The sequence below is a fragment of the Sturnira hondurensis genome, unplaced genomic scaffold (genome assembly GCF_014824575.4).
Source record: "Sturnira hondurensis isolate 20B ecotype Veracruz unplaced genomic scaffold, ASM1482457v3 Scaffold0022908, whole genome shotgun sequence".
Lineage (NCBI taxonomy): Eukaryota > Metazoa > Chordata > Mammalia > Chiroptera > Phyllostomidae > Sturnira > Sturnira hondurensis.
This window is the reverse complement of record NW_028095539.1, coordinates 9,898,126-9,911,780: the sequence shown is the minus strand read 5'-3', so window position 1 is coordinate 9,911,780 and position 13,655 is coordinate 9,898,126. Positions and strand designations below refer to the sequence as shown.

The window sequence follows — 13,655 nt, the reverse complement described above, 5'->3', positions numbered from 1 at the left end:
ACCACTGGGCACGTGAGGGCACGGGGGTTGCACGCAGAATCCACCCCAACATCCAAGTTGGGAAGAGTCAGAAAGGGAAACCGGAAGACCACCACAGGGTCTAAGGAGAGACGCCAGGAAGAGGCAGCCGAAGCACCGAAGCAGCCAGTGAGAGAAGATCTCCTGAGGCCGCAAGGTGTGAGCAGGGCGGTGGCCTGCAGCAGGCTCACGGGCAAGAGCCCTGCCAGTGCTGCTGTGGTTGTGAGCCACGGCACAGGCTACCAGCCAAAGCTGGTCTCAGGAGGTCGCCAGTAGAAGATGGGAACCTGGTAGATGCCGCAAGGGGCAGGCAGTACCAAGAGGTGAGGCAGATACAGCAGGACCCCCAGCGACAGAAAAGGCACAGAGAGGCCGGGAGCTCCGTGTCAGAGGAAGCCTGGAGGCACGCAAGGAGAGAGCCGAGAGCTTGTGTCCGGAGCCCGGAGCTCATGGGTCTGGGATGTGCAGGAAGGATGCAGGCAGCAGCAGGGCAGGGAGCCAGCTCGAGGTTCCCACCTTGGAGGTGAGCTTTCTCGTGTGGACATCAGTTTCAGGTTGGGATCTGCAGAGTCTGAACATGCTCCTGGGAGACCGTGCAGTGGAATGAAAGGAGCTGCCTGTGGGCTGAGCTCCACGGGGCTGTCGCCCCCCGAGTCACCTCAACCCTCTCCTGCATCTGGGTCTCTCTCCCCAGCTGCACTGAGCAGCATTGAGAACTCAGAGCACTAGGGACCCCGCTGGACCGGCACGTCCCTGGACAACTCAGGGCCTTAATCACAGCAGAGCTGGAGTGATCCCTGGGGTTCCTGCCCTCTGGCACCTCCACAGAGAGACCCTTTGGCATCTATCCATCCTAGAGGGAGGAAGTGCCCTGGAGCTGAACGAGTCCGAGCTCTCATCTGCAGGGCAAATGCTTTTGTTCAGATCCTCAGAAGGTAACTGGCTACCAAGCTGATGGCAGTCTCTGCTCCTGAGCCTGCAAGTCCCTGGAAAGGAGACCGAGCCACCGTGTACGGTGCCAACTCAGGAAGCAAGTTGCAGAAGCCAAGGAATAGTCCTTAGGGGGGCTGGCGGGAATGAAAGGCTGCAGCCTACTGCTCCCCTGATTGCAGGTTTCACAGGGACCCTTAGCACTTAGGAAAAGGATGGAAGGGCGTACATCTGGGAAAGGAAAGCCCAAGCACGCTTCTGAGGGCAACTTTCTGAGAGCAGAGCGGGACAATCCAAGTCACGGCATCATATGTTGGGGGAAGAACAGCACTTTTGGCATCTGAGTCCTGACTAAGAAAAAACTTGGAGTCCTGGCTGCTGTGGCTCAGTGGATTGAGTGAACCAAAGAGTTGCTGGTTCAATTCCTGGTTAGGGCATGTGCCTGGGTTGCAGGCCTGGTCCCCAGTAGGGGGTGCTCAAAGGGCAACCACACATGGATGTTTTTTCCCTCTCTTTCTCCCTCCCTTCCCCCGGTAAAAATAAAGAAAAAAGTTTTTTAAAAAAGAAAAAAAACTTGAAGCCAAGACTCAGACTTTAAGAGAGAGTGTATTTAGAAAGCCACAGAGGTAGAAGTGGTGAATCCTAGAAGAAACAGGCCCAGGAGATGAGTTACGGAGGCACAGCAAAGGGCCCCTGGGGCTTGTGAGAGACAGAGAGACAGAGCCGCCTCGGGAGGTGAGAGAGGGAGGAACGGGTGGGCGCGCCCTGGGAAAAGGGAGAGTGCACACGCCACCACCCCAACTCCTCACTGTCTCACAACAGAGCGCAGCGCAGCACACGGCTGCTCCCCAACATGCTCCCCTGTGGCGGAAAGCTTGCTCAGCCTAGCTGCTCCTGTGGGCGCCCACGGTGCTACTCCCGGGCAGACTCCTCCTGCAGCCTCAGCCCTCCCGCCACCAGCATGCTCTTCGCCAGTCCACACATGGTGCCATGCACCAGTGACAGTGGTGGAGGGAGAGACCAGGAGGAGGACACCGTAATCTGAGCGCCTGCCTGAGCCAGCTGCTGCAGTCACCACAGCCCGAGAGAAGGCAGAAGACCCAGAGGAACCGCATGCCATGTGCTACAGGGTGGTGAGGCCGAGCTGAGCTTCAGCAACCAGGCCAGCCTCTGCCCGACCTCTCCCCGACACCCAGCTTCACCTGTAGCAACTTCATTAAAGCACGGACTGCCAGACCTGTCACCTACCTTCCCTTTCCCACATCGCCACCTGTCACACAAGAAAAGCAGCCTGTGCAGGTGACCTGACCAAATCTTCAAACCACTGAGTGACTCCCAGATGCTTACGGATGCTGATGGCAGGAGAGACCAAAGTGGCAGTCCTCTGGGCCCCATGTGTGGCCTTCTCACCCATGGCATGAAGGACACCACAGTGCCAGGGCAGGAGGGGGAGGCTTTTTAAGTGAGTGATGCTGGTTCGAGAGCAAGTCTCCACAGAGGATGATGAACCCTGGCACCACACACAAAAACTGACTCCAGAAACTGCAAACTCAACCCAAAGGCAAGCATAAGCAGCCATGAAGCTCACAATGGAAATGAGTGAAACAGAGCACCAACAAAATCAGAAGCTGACTCTCTGACGAGACAATAACACTGACAAAACTTGAGCTAAACTGACCAAGAAAAAAACACACTGGAAGACAGTGAAGACACCTAAATACAGGGAAGACACCCTGTGCTCATGGATTGAAGACTCAGCATCACTAAGGTAACAAAGCTCCCCCAGAGTGACCTACAAACCCAACACGGTCCCCGTCACCATCCTAGACAACTGTTTTTTTTTGCAGCTATGGGCATCCCAACCCTAAAATTATCTGGATTTGCAAAGGGCCCCAAAGAGCAAAACCAAGCAGGTGGACTGGCACATCCCGACTCCGAAACCGCCCAGGACATGAAGGCAGCACGGCCCGGTGTGGTCCTGGTGCACAGACAGACCTGCGTGCAGGTCGGCGCCTGGGACTCAGGGTCCAGGAACAAGTCCAAATGAGCCCTCACAATTACAGCCAACTGATCTGCAACCAATGTGTCATGACAGTTCAGCACAGACAGGACCGTCTTCTCAGCCAGCGGTGCTGGGGCAGCTGGGCCCGCCTCACTTCACGCACACGGACTGCATCAAAATGGAGCCCAGGCAAGAATATAAGACTGAAACTACAGCTCTTAGAAGAAAACACAACCTCATGACATCAGACTGGCCAGTGGGCCCTTAGGCATGACACCAAAAGCACAAGTGGAAAAAGAGAAGAGTAGCCGGGCTGGACTGAGTCGAATTAAAAACATCTGCTTTTCAAAGCACACTATCAACAGAGTAAAAAGCAACCCACAAAACGGGAGGAAACATTTGCTAACCAGTATCTATAAGGAATTTGTATCTACAATCTTCAGAACGGGTAAACAACTTTTACAACTCAACAGCAAACAACACAATCTAATTGAAACGGACCAAGGATTTCCACAGGCTTTTCTGTAAAGAAGATACAAACTGGCCAACGAGCAAATAAAAAAACGCTCAACATCATTAGTCACTAGGGAACTCCCAATCAAAACAGCAGAGAGATGACACTTCACACCCACCAGCACTGCTACAACCAAAAAGATAGTTAGTAACAAGTGCTGGCAACAACGTAGACCAACGAGAACCCTCACACGCCCCTGGCAGGAATGTAAAGTGCTACAGCTGCAGTGGAGAACAGTGTGGCAGTTTCTCAAAAATAAGTCACCAGTGTGCCCAGCACTGCCGCTGCTCAGTACACACCACCAAAACGAAAACGCTGGTTCGGGAAGATTCACAGCAGCATGAGTCGCAACAGCCAAAAAGGGAGACAACTGGTAAATGGATAAACAACACACAGTGCCTCCAGACAATGGAATGTTATTCACCCCAGTGAAAAATAAAATTTTGCCCTGGCCCTGGCCAGGTGGGAGCGTCCTCCAATGCACCAAGGTTCCAGGTTCAATCCCCAGTCAGGGCACATGCAATAGTTAACCAGTTAATGCACAGATAAGTGGAACCACAAAATTTCATGTTTCTCAATCTCTCTCTAAAATCAATCAATAAAAAATTAAGTAAAATAAATAAAACATCCCCCCTAAAACACCCACAAAAGTTTAAATAGGCATATCACAAAAGCGGTTAACCACAGTCACCAGAGAAATGCAGAACTAAACACAGCAGCACACCCACACCGCCAGGGCAGCGAAAGGAAGAGGACAAATGACACCAGACGTCAGCAAGGACTGTCATGCCTGCCCCTAGGCACACCCCGCAGTGCACACGCACCTGTGTTGCAAAAGACATACCCAAGAGAGTTCACATCGCCGCTACTTAAGTGCCCACAGAACTGGAGGCAACGCGATGTCCAGAGGCAGGCAGCAGGGTGAAGAAGACAGCGACGTCCAGACAGCGGAACAGGTGACACAGCAGTGAGAAGGGACCAAGTCCCCGTGAGCAATAGCAGAGACGAACCTTCCAAAGGCCAAGCTGAGGGAAAGGTGGGGACCGATGCCCATTGCATGACAGCCTTTCTACCAAGCTCACCATCGGGCAAGACGAAGCCGGTAGGAAGTCCAGGTGGCCACCAGCCCCGGGGAGGCTCTGAAGTGCCAGGGGCTTGTGTGCTCATAGGGACGCTCCTGCCTGACCTAGGTGCAGGAGGCACCTATGAAAATACACACACGACACCCGAGTTTCTCTACACAGGGTAGGGTGAAAGCAGACTCACAGTTGTGAGTGTGTGAAAAGCTTATTCATGTGTGAATTATTGTATTCTTTTCCATACAAACAACTATAAACCTACTTTTTGCCCCGCCCTACATTTGTGTCAAATAGTAAAAACTTCCCCCCAAAATACAATCTTCATGCTTTGGTTAATCGTCTCTCTGTTGCCGGATCTCGCTAAGGGACAGTGACAGCCACCATGGGCCCATGAGAGATTCTGGCAGCCCACTTCTCCAAGGGAAGATCAGAAGGACAGACTGCGCCGCAGGTAGGGTGCACTGGCCCATTCACAGGCCCGTATGACGCCTGGCATTTTGTTTCGCCTCAGTGTCCAAAGGTTTCAGGGCACAGGCTGGCAGCAAGGCTGAGGAAGCATGCAGGCCCCCTCCCACCTGAAGGCGGGCCCCAGAGTCTGACAGAGGGGCGAAGACGGAGACTTTAGGACAGAAGTCGTCTTAACCACCAGCGTGCAAACCACCTCCCCCGGCTGGCCAGGCCGGCAGCTCCCAGGAGGCCAGAGTGTCCAGCAGCTGTGTCCCGGTGGCATCCAGAACCAGCCCCGCTCCCGAGAGAACTGTGTGTGTCCCGGCAACACCATCATTCTCCTCGAAGAATTGCTCCAGCCAGTGAATGTGGACAGACTGCCATTTTGCAATCCCTGATGAGCTAATGGCTCCAGCGACGAGTAGTAGTGACTGCTGACCTCACGGAGCAAGGTGAACAAACTTACCATGCCTGAGTTAAAAACCAATACCAGCCCTGGCTGGTGTAGCTCAGTGGATTGAGTGTGGGCCTGCAAACCACACGATCGCGGTTCGATTCCCAGTCAGGGCACATGCCTGGGTTGCAGGCTGGGCCCCCATCTGGGGACATGCAAGAGACAACCGATAGATAGACAACTCCCTCCCTTCCCCTCTCTCTGAAAGTAAATAAATAATTTTTTAAATTAAACAAAAAATAAAAACTCAATACCACTTATTACATATTCTTGCTAAAAACAGTTTTTAAAGACAAACCCACAGGTATATCTGATGGACTATAGCCAGGGGCTGTCCAATCAAAACATAATGTGCCCTGGTTAGTGTAGCTCAGTGAATAGAGCATGGGCTGCAAAACCAAAGGGTCACAGGTTCGATTCCCAGTCAGGGCACATGCCTGGGTTGCAGGCCAGGTCCCCATTAGGGGACACATGAGAGGCAACCACCCACTCTTTCTCCTTCCTTTCCTCTCTCTAAAAAATAAGTTAAGTATTTTTTAAAAAATAAATGAATAAGAATGTTTAAAAAAACATAATGTAAGGGCACAAGCTGAGCTATATCTAGAACTTCAAATTTCCTAGTAACAACATTTTAAAAAAAGAATTAGAAACAAATTATTTTTAATATTTCATTTAACCCAATATATCTAAAATGTTGTACTTCTACAGGCAACGCCTTTTTTCCTTCAAGATTTCTATTTATTTATTTTTAGTGAAAGGGGAAGGGAAGGAGAAAGAGAGGGAGAGAAACACCCATGTGTGGTTGCCTCTCGAGAGCCCCCTCTACCACTACTGGCCTGCTACCCAGGCCTGTACCAGGACTGGAAACCGAACCGGCCACCGTCTGGTCTGCAGGCCAGCACTCAACCTGCTGAGCCGCACCGGCCAGGGCAGCAGGCAGTCTTCTCAGTATCAGCGTGACACTCTACACTCTACACTCCCTTTCCCGCATTCAGTCTTCAAAATCCTGAGCACATCTGGCCCTCACGCCTCTCAGTGCACACCAACCACACAGTCTGCCCTATGAGGCACCTGGGCCAGTGGCTGCAGAGCTGGAAAGCAGGGGCCCCAGGCCTCGAGCACAAGTAGTAACAGAAATGGAGAGAGGAGCGTGTCAAACACGTCGTCTGAGCCCAATCAGCCAAGTGAGGTTGTGGGGAACTCAGAGACACATGAACCCACTACATTCAAAACTTAAGTGCAGGAGAAAAAGAGAGACGTGGAAACCACTGCACGGAGATTCAGGAGGTACCTACGCAGGGTGATGGACAGCCCGTACGTAGCTCCCCACCTGGAAAGAAGGAAAGTCCAGACTGCGCACTGTGACTGACTGCCATGTGAAAATGCACTGAAACGGTCACAGACGAAACGCGTCTGAGAGCTGATGTAAAGTGACGGAGGAAAGAGGGCACCAGCCGTGCACAGGGGATGCGGACGCAGGGGACAGGCACAGAGGCCTCTCCCTCACCACAGCCGCTCCGCGGGCCGGGCTGCACGAGTCAGAGTCTGCACTCGCACAGATGCCCGGCATGCCCCGAGCCAAGAGAAGAACTGAGTGGCTCGGGGACAAAGGCAGATGTTCCACTTCCTACTCTTTTACACTTTTTGACTTTTAATCACGTAGTGGTCTTATCCACCCCCCAACATTAAACAGACAACCTGGACTCCTTCCGAGGGCCTCTCTGCGCCTCCACCCCACCCCCAAGCCCAGGCACTGCCTCCCCTGTCCCCAGGCTGCTCTTCCTTCCCTCTATTCCCCACATACTGACCAGGCCTCAAGACTCTTCAGTGACTGTCTGCTCACTTGTTACCACAGAGACACGGCCCTGTATGACCTGTCCCTGCCTCTCCAGCCAGCATCACCTCGTGCCACTCGCCCCTTCTGACTCAGTAATTCTGCGCATCCGAGCACACAGGCTCGGGTCACTCAAGGAACCCAATTCAAAACCAAGGAACTGGGACATCTACGTAACCAACAGCACTGGGCAATGAGAAGTGTTGAAGGCGCAGACGTGCGTGAGGAGAGGGCAAACATTCTCACTGGTTACAGTCCACCTGAGGCGTGAACACACACATTCATGAGGATCAGGAGAAACACAACATAGTTGGCATTCTTGGGTTCCTAAGTTTCAACTTTCTAAATTTGCTACAATCCTTAATCTTTTCTTTGAAATGCACACATGCTACCTCCCGCTCCGATTCCTGCCTCGGTCCTTGGAGACCCTGACTTGAAAGTCCTCCTGGGGCCTCCCAGCAGAGCCGGCTCAGCCCTGTCCCTGTTTACTCTTCACTGGTGCCACCTCACTTCCTGCTGGGTGACTCCATCACACGCTTAAACTTTGTAAAATCAGGAACCCATCTCAAAACCTCGCATTCCCTCTTACACCCCACTTCGAATGGCCCTTTACAAACAGAAGGTGCTCTGTAAGGGCTCACAGGCCCCTGGAAAGAGTATTTCAAATATACACTGATCAGAACCTACAAACCTACCAAAAGCAGGACGCAGAGCAGTCCAGAACCTTTTCCGAAACAAAACACCAACTGACAGCAACGGTATTGGGAAGGTGACCTCTCACCCAGGAAGACTCCATCTCAAGGGAAATGCCACATTCCACAGGTCAAAGAACTGCTTCAAAGTCCAGAATCGTCAGAGATTTTCTCTAACCGATGAAAACCCAGAGGTGAAACAAAAGTGGAGCAGGAGCGAGAGGCTCCCCAGCTCTGGGACTGACGGTGTCTGCATCAACCTGCCAAGACCACAGGCCTTACTCACTTCTCCCCACGTGACCTGCTGCCCCCTCATCAAGATAAGAGTGTCCATCAAACACTACAAACCCAAGCTCACGTGTGACAAATACTAAACGACAAGAAACACAGAGTTCCTAAAGGGAAAAGCCCAAAATATGCTTCTTACGCTATAAATTACTTTCAAAGACAAACTCAATAAAATGTGGTCAGATACACAAAACTGTTTGTGACGTGACAGGAAGCAGAGGCAGGAAGCTGGGGCCCCAGGCCCCACGCTGGCACTGACCACAGGTGGGGTCTCCAGCAGCCAGGCGGCGACGGCCCTGGGGGCAGCCAGGATGGCGGGGCCTTTGCTACTGCACGTGAGGTCTGGGGCCGGCAGCCCTTTCCCCAGGACTCAGAGCCTTCAGTGCTGCTGAAAAGTCGCTTCTCAAGACTTCAAGCAAATGCCTCTGACTTCCAGATGGCAGCACAGACAAGCCATCCCCTTCTCTTGTCAAAAACCAACCAACAAGAGAAGAGGAGATGCAGGGTGGGAAACTGCTAAGAAGCAGGCAACTGACCCCATAGAACCACGGAAAGGCTCAGAAGTTGGGGGTGACGTCTGCAGGGAAAACGGGTGGATGCAAGAACCCAGGTCCCTAGGCCCCTCTTTTGCACACTCAGACAAGTGCCCCTCTTCTACAACCCTGGGGGCAGAGGGTAGAACTGAGACACCCCGCCAGATGTGGGCCACACTGGGGGACAGCAGGTACCAGGACAGACAGGAGTAAGGTCCTCCCCTGCAAGCAGGGACAATAGGTAAAGGCTGTCCACCAAGCCATGGGCAGGCCTCCTCCCCCCGCCCTTCAACCTTCCGGAACGTCATCCACTTACACCAAGAAGGCAAGATGCTAGAAGACCCCTCTCCCAGGAAACAACCCAGCAGACAGTAAGCTCCAGAGGACAGCCAACAACAGTGAGCGTGACCGCCCTGAAGCAGGTCAACGGCACCCCAAACAGCTTTCCGTTTTCATTACCCTTAAAGGTGAACGAACAGCCAAGGGAGTCACCAGACATGGAAGGTTTCCCGCATGAAAGGAAGAGACCAAAAAATGCAACATCAAAGAGCATGCTGGGAAAACAGAAAAAAACACAGGAAACAACCATTTTAAATAATTTTTTAAATTTAACTGTAATGTAATAAATTAAACTGAAATGAGGTAAGCAAAGATGGTGTACAAATAAATTAAAAACAGGAGGTATTTCAAAAAGGACAGCCCCGACTGGTGTGGCTCAGTGAACTGAGTGCTGGCCTGGGAACCACGAGGTCGAAGGTTCGATTCTCAGTCAGGGCACATGCCTGGGTTGAGGGCCAGAGCCCCAGTAGGGGGCGCATGAGAGGCAACCACACATGGATGTTTCTCTCCCTCTTTCACCCTCCTCTCCCCTCTCTCAAAATAAATAAAATTTTTTGTAAATAAATAAATGCCCAGCGAAATTGGAAAATAGTGAAAAAATTTTCCCAAAAAGTAGAAAAGATCAATACATGACAACAAGAAAACATTCTGAAAACTAGAGTACTAAGAGTCAAACATCCAAGTAAAGGAATTAGAAAGGGAGAAGAGAGAAAATAGTAGAGCATGAACTATCTCAAATGTATTTGTCCAGAAACTTCCTACAAATGAAAAGGTGTCAACCTGCAGTTTCCAGGGCCATTCAATGCACCGCATGATAAATGCAAAAGAGCCCCAACTGAGGCAAATCATGAAAACCGGGAAAATCAAGGGTGCAGTGATCCTCAAAGACAAGTTAGAAGTGGGAAGTGCAGTCAACACAGATTAAGAATCAAACTCACTTCTCGACAGCAACAACAAAAACTAGAAGGTGTTGGAACGGTAACTTCAAAATCAACATTTCTTCCCACCTGGAATGCCGAGCCCAGCCTACTTGCTCTTCAAGCGCAGTCAGACATGCAAGTGCCAATGAACCGCAGCGCCAGGAGAGGGAGACGTCTGTCTCCCCAGGAAGGGGACGACTCCCCGGGGTGGACGCTGTGCGGTGGCCGGGAGGATGAGCACACTCACTGGGCAAGGTGGCCGAGCAGTACCCAGGAACGCTGGCAAGCTGTCGTGGCCAAATGGTGAAAACTTCAAATGAGAATTTTTGTTTTAATTTATTGATTTCCAGAGATAGGAAAAGAGAATGAGAAACATCAACTGTTGTTCCACTTATTGATGCATTCATTGGTTGATTCCTGTATGGGCCCTGACCAGGAATCAAACCCACAACCTTGATATCGGGACAATGCTCCAACCACCTGAGCTACCCAGCAGGGGCCTAAAATGAGAAAGGTTTTACAGAATGAAAGGTGTGATAATATTATTCTGAAATTCAAAGGAAACTGAACTAACCAAAAATAAGGCAACCACTTACTCTAAGGAAGAAAGTTTATACAAAAAAGAATAACTTGCCCTGGCTAGAGTGGCTCAGTTGGACTGAGCATGGGCTACATATCAAAGGGTCGCAGTCAGGGCACACACCTGGGTTAAAGGCTAGGTCCCCAGTGAAGGCCACATGAGAGGCAACCACACATTGATGTTTCTCTCCCCCTCTTTCTCTTTCCCTTTCCCTCTCTCTAAAAACAAATAAATAAAATCTTAAAAAATAAAAAAGAATGACTGTAGTTTACAGTAATCCAGCTCAGATGGCACAATAATGACCTGTACAGATTGATAAAGGTTCAGATGTGACCCTGGCTGGTGTGGCTCAGTGGGTGGGGGCCTTGTCCTATGAGCCAAAAGGTCTTGGGTTCGATTCCCAGTCTGGACACATGCCTGGTTGTGGACTGGGTTAGGGGCGAGTTTCTCCTGCACATCAATGTTTCTCTCCCTCTCGTTCTCTCTCTCCCTTCCCCTCACTCTAAAAACAAATAAGTATCCCTGGCTGCTGTGGCTCAGTGGATTGAGCGCAGGCCTGTGAAGCAAAGGGTCACTGGTTCAATTCCCAGTCAGGGCACATGCCTGGGTTGTGGACCAGGTCCCCAGTGGGAGGTAGGTTGAGAGGCAACCATACAGTGATGTTTCTCTCCCACTCCTCTTCCCTTCCCCTCTAAAAATAAATAAATAAAATATTTATAAATAATAAAAAATAAAAATAAATAAGTAGAATCTTAAAAAAAGACGCTAGATATGAACTTAGTCAGAATTGTGAGTCACCTGGATAGGAGAGCACGCCAGAACTGAACTTGCCCTCCGCCAGCAGTGGGGGCCAGAGGAGAGCCCTGAAATCACGGACAGCAGACACGACAATGCAGCACATGTTTTACACACGTGGACCCTGAAATTGCTGGTGGAGACACCACAACACAGCACTCACAACACGTGTGGCTGCTGCCTTTCTACAGGGCAGCACAGGAGGCAGCTTGACAAAACTCTCTCTCGGCACCACCTGACTTTTTAAACTGCGCACATGTATACATATCACTTCAGGAAACAAAAAGTGAGGTTCAAGAAAGATACACAACAGCCACCCAGCTAGAAAAGTACAGGATTGTCCTGGGGCCCCTCTTGCTGAGAAGTGACATGTCCTTCCAAAAGAACCTACGCACCCTGATGATCATAGCAGCACAATTTACGAAAGCCAAGAGTTGGAAGCAACCTAGATGCCCATCGGTAAATGACTGGATCAAAAAACTATGGTACATTTACACAATGGAATTCTACACTGCAGAAACGAAGAAGGAGCTCCTACCCTTTGCAACATCATGGATGGAACTGGAAAGCATTATGCTGAGCGAAATAAGCCAGGCGGTGAAAGACAAATACCATATGATATCACTGTTAACAGGAATCTAAACAACAAAACAAACAAGCAAGCAAAATATGACCAAAGACACTGAAATACAGAATGTGCTGACAGGGTCCAGAGGGGAGAGGGGAGAGAATCACAGGGTAAAAGGGGAAGGACTCACATGAACAAGTATAAAGGACACATGGACAATAACTAAGGGTGGGGGGCGGAAATGGGAGGGAGGTGGGGAACACTGGGGGGGGGGGCAGGGCTGGGAATACAAGACAGAAAACTGTACTTGAACAAGAATTAAATAGCCCTGGCTGGTGTAGCTCAGTGGATTGAGCGTGGACCTGCGAACCAGACGATCGCGGTTCGATTCCCAGTCAGGCACATGCCTGGGTTGCAGGCCAGTTCCCGGCAGGGGCCAGTTCCCAGCAGGGGATGCATGAGAAAGCAACCATACATTGATGTTTCTCTTCCTCTCTCCTTCCCTTCCCCTCTAAAGATACATAAATAAATATTTTTTTTAAAAAGAAGAAGTGACATGTCCTTGGGTCCAAAGCCGTAAGTCAAGTGCAGGGTCCCACCCCACCCCACGGGGCTCTGGGTCATCCTGGGTACCCTGAAGCAAATTAGTAAGGGGCTCCACTTACTAATTCACAACGTGGAGGTGGGGAACATAGCCCACTAACTCAGGAGTCCTTTTTAATGTCAAAAAGTAGTGATTGCCGTTCCAGGTCAAGGAAAGCAGGAGACAGTAAACCAGCTGGAGAGGATTCAAGGGTCCACTTCAGTGGTTTAATCATTTGGTGATTCGTGAACCCTGGCCCAGGGCCCACCCACTCTCCAGTAGCTCCCCCACCCATGCTCAACACCTGAACCCAGAGCAGTGATTAACCTGAAAGGCCACCGCAGGTACATTGCGCATTTGGCAAGTGGCGTCTCTGGCACCACGCCACCTGCATCCATCTTCTCAGCCACAGGCTCTGGAACCCTGGGTCTCATGGTGCCTGTTTCCTCATGTGCCGATTGGGACACCCCAACACCCTCCTCCGAAGAACAGGGCCATGCTTTCACAAGCGAGCTCTGGCAGTGTGGGCCACAGGTAAGGTTTAATGAGCAGCGGCTGTCACGGTTACCAGCCCAGTCAGGCCTTCTAGCCCAGGACGCCTGTGGAGTCAGAGACTTCGGGCCGTCTACTCATCAAGTACTTACTAAAAGCCTACTGTGTGCCAGGCACCGAACAAGTGCTAGTCCTAGGACGGACTAGTCCGAAGTCTCCACGACAGGACTCACCTGGAGGGCTTGCGCAGAGCCTGTCCCGCCGCAGGCGCTCAATGAGTGGTGTCACTAAGCATCAACTACAGAGCTGCTGCTCCCTTACAAGCCAGTTCGATGTCCAGTTTACCTGTGCGTCCCCTTCCATGTTGCCGGTTCAATACATATGCTCCTCACGCTGAATTAACGACTACCCTGCACCTTCCGTTTCCTAACAGCAACACTGCCAAGTATGCGGGAGGAAAATGAATAAATAAATAGCGTGCCCACTGCCTGGATCGGCACAGACCAACAGGCGTGCGCACCAGGTCGGCTCTCCGATCTGGAGGAGTCCCCGCCGTTATCACTACACCAGGAGGGGCCGCGAGGGCA

General features: G+C 51.2%; 1 protein-coding gene across 6 annotated transcripts in view; it reads right to left on the bottom strand.

Moving 5' to 3' along the window:
* Positions 1–13,655, bottom strand: part of EHMT1 (euchromatic histone lysine methyltransferase 1) — a 95,944-nt gene that overhangs the window by 81,483 nt on the left and 806 nt on the right. The gene's annotated exons all lie outside the window — the stretch shown is intronic.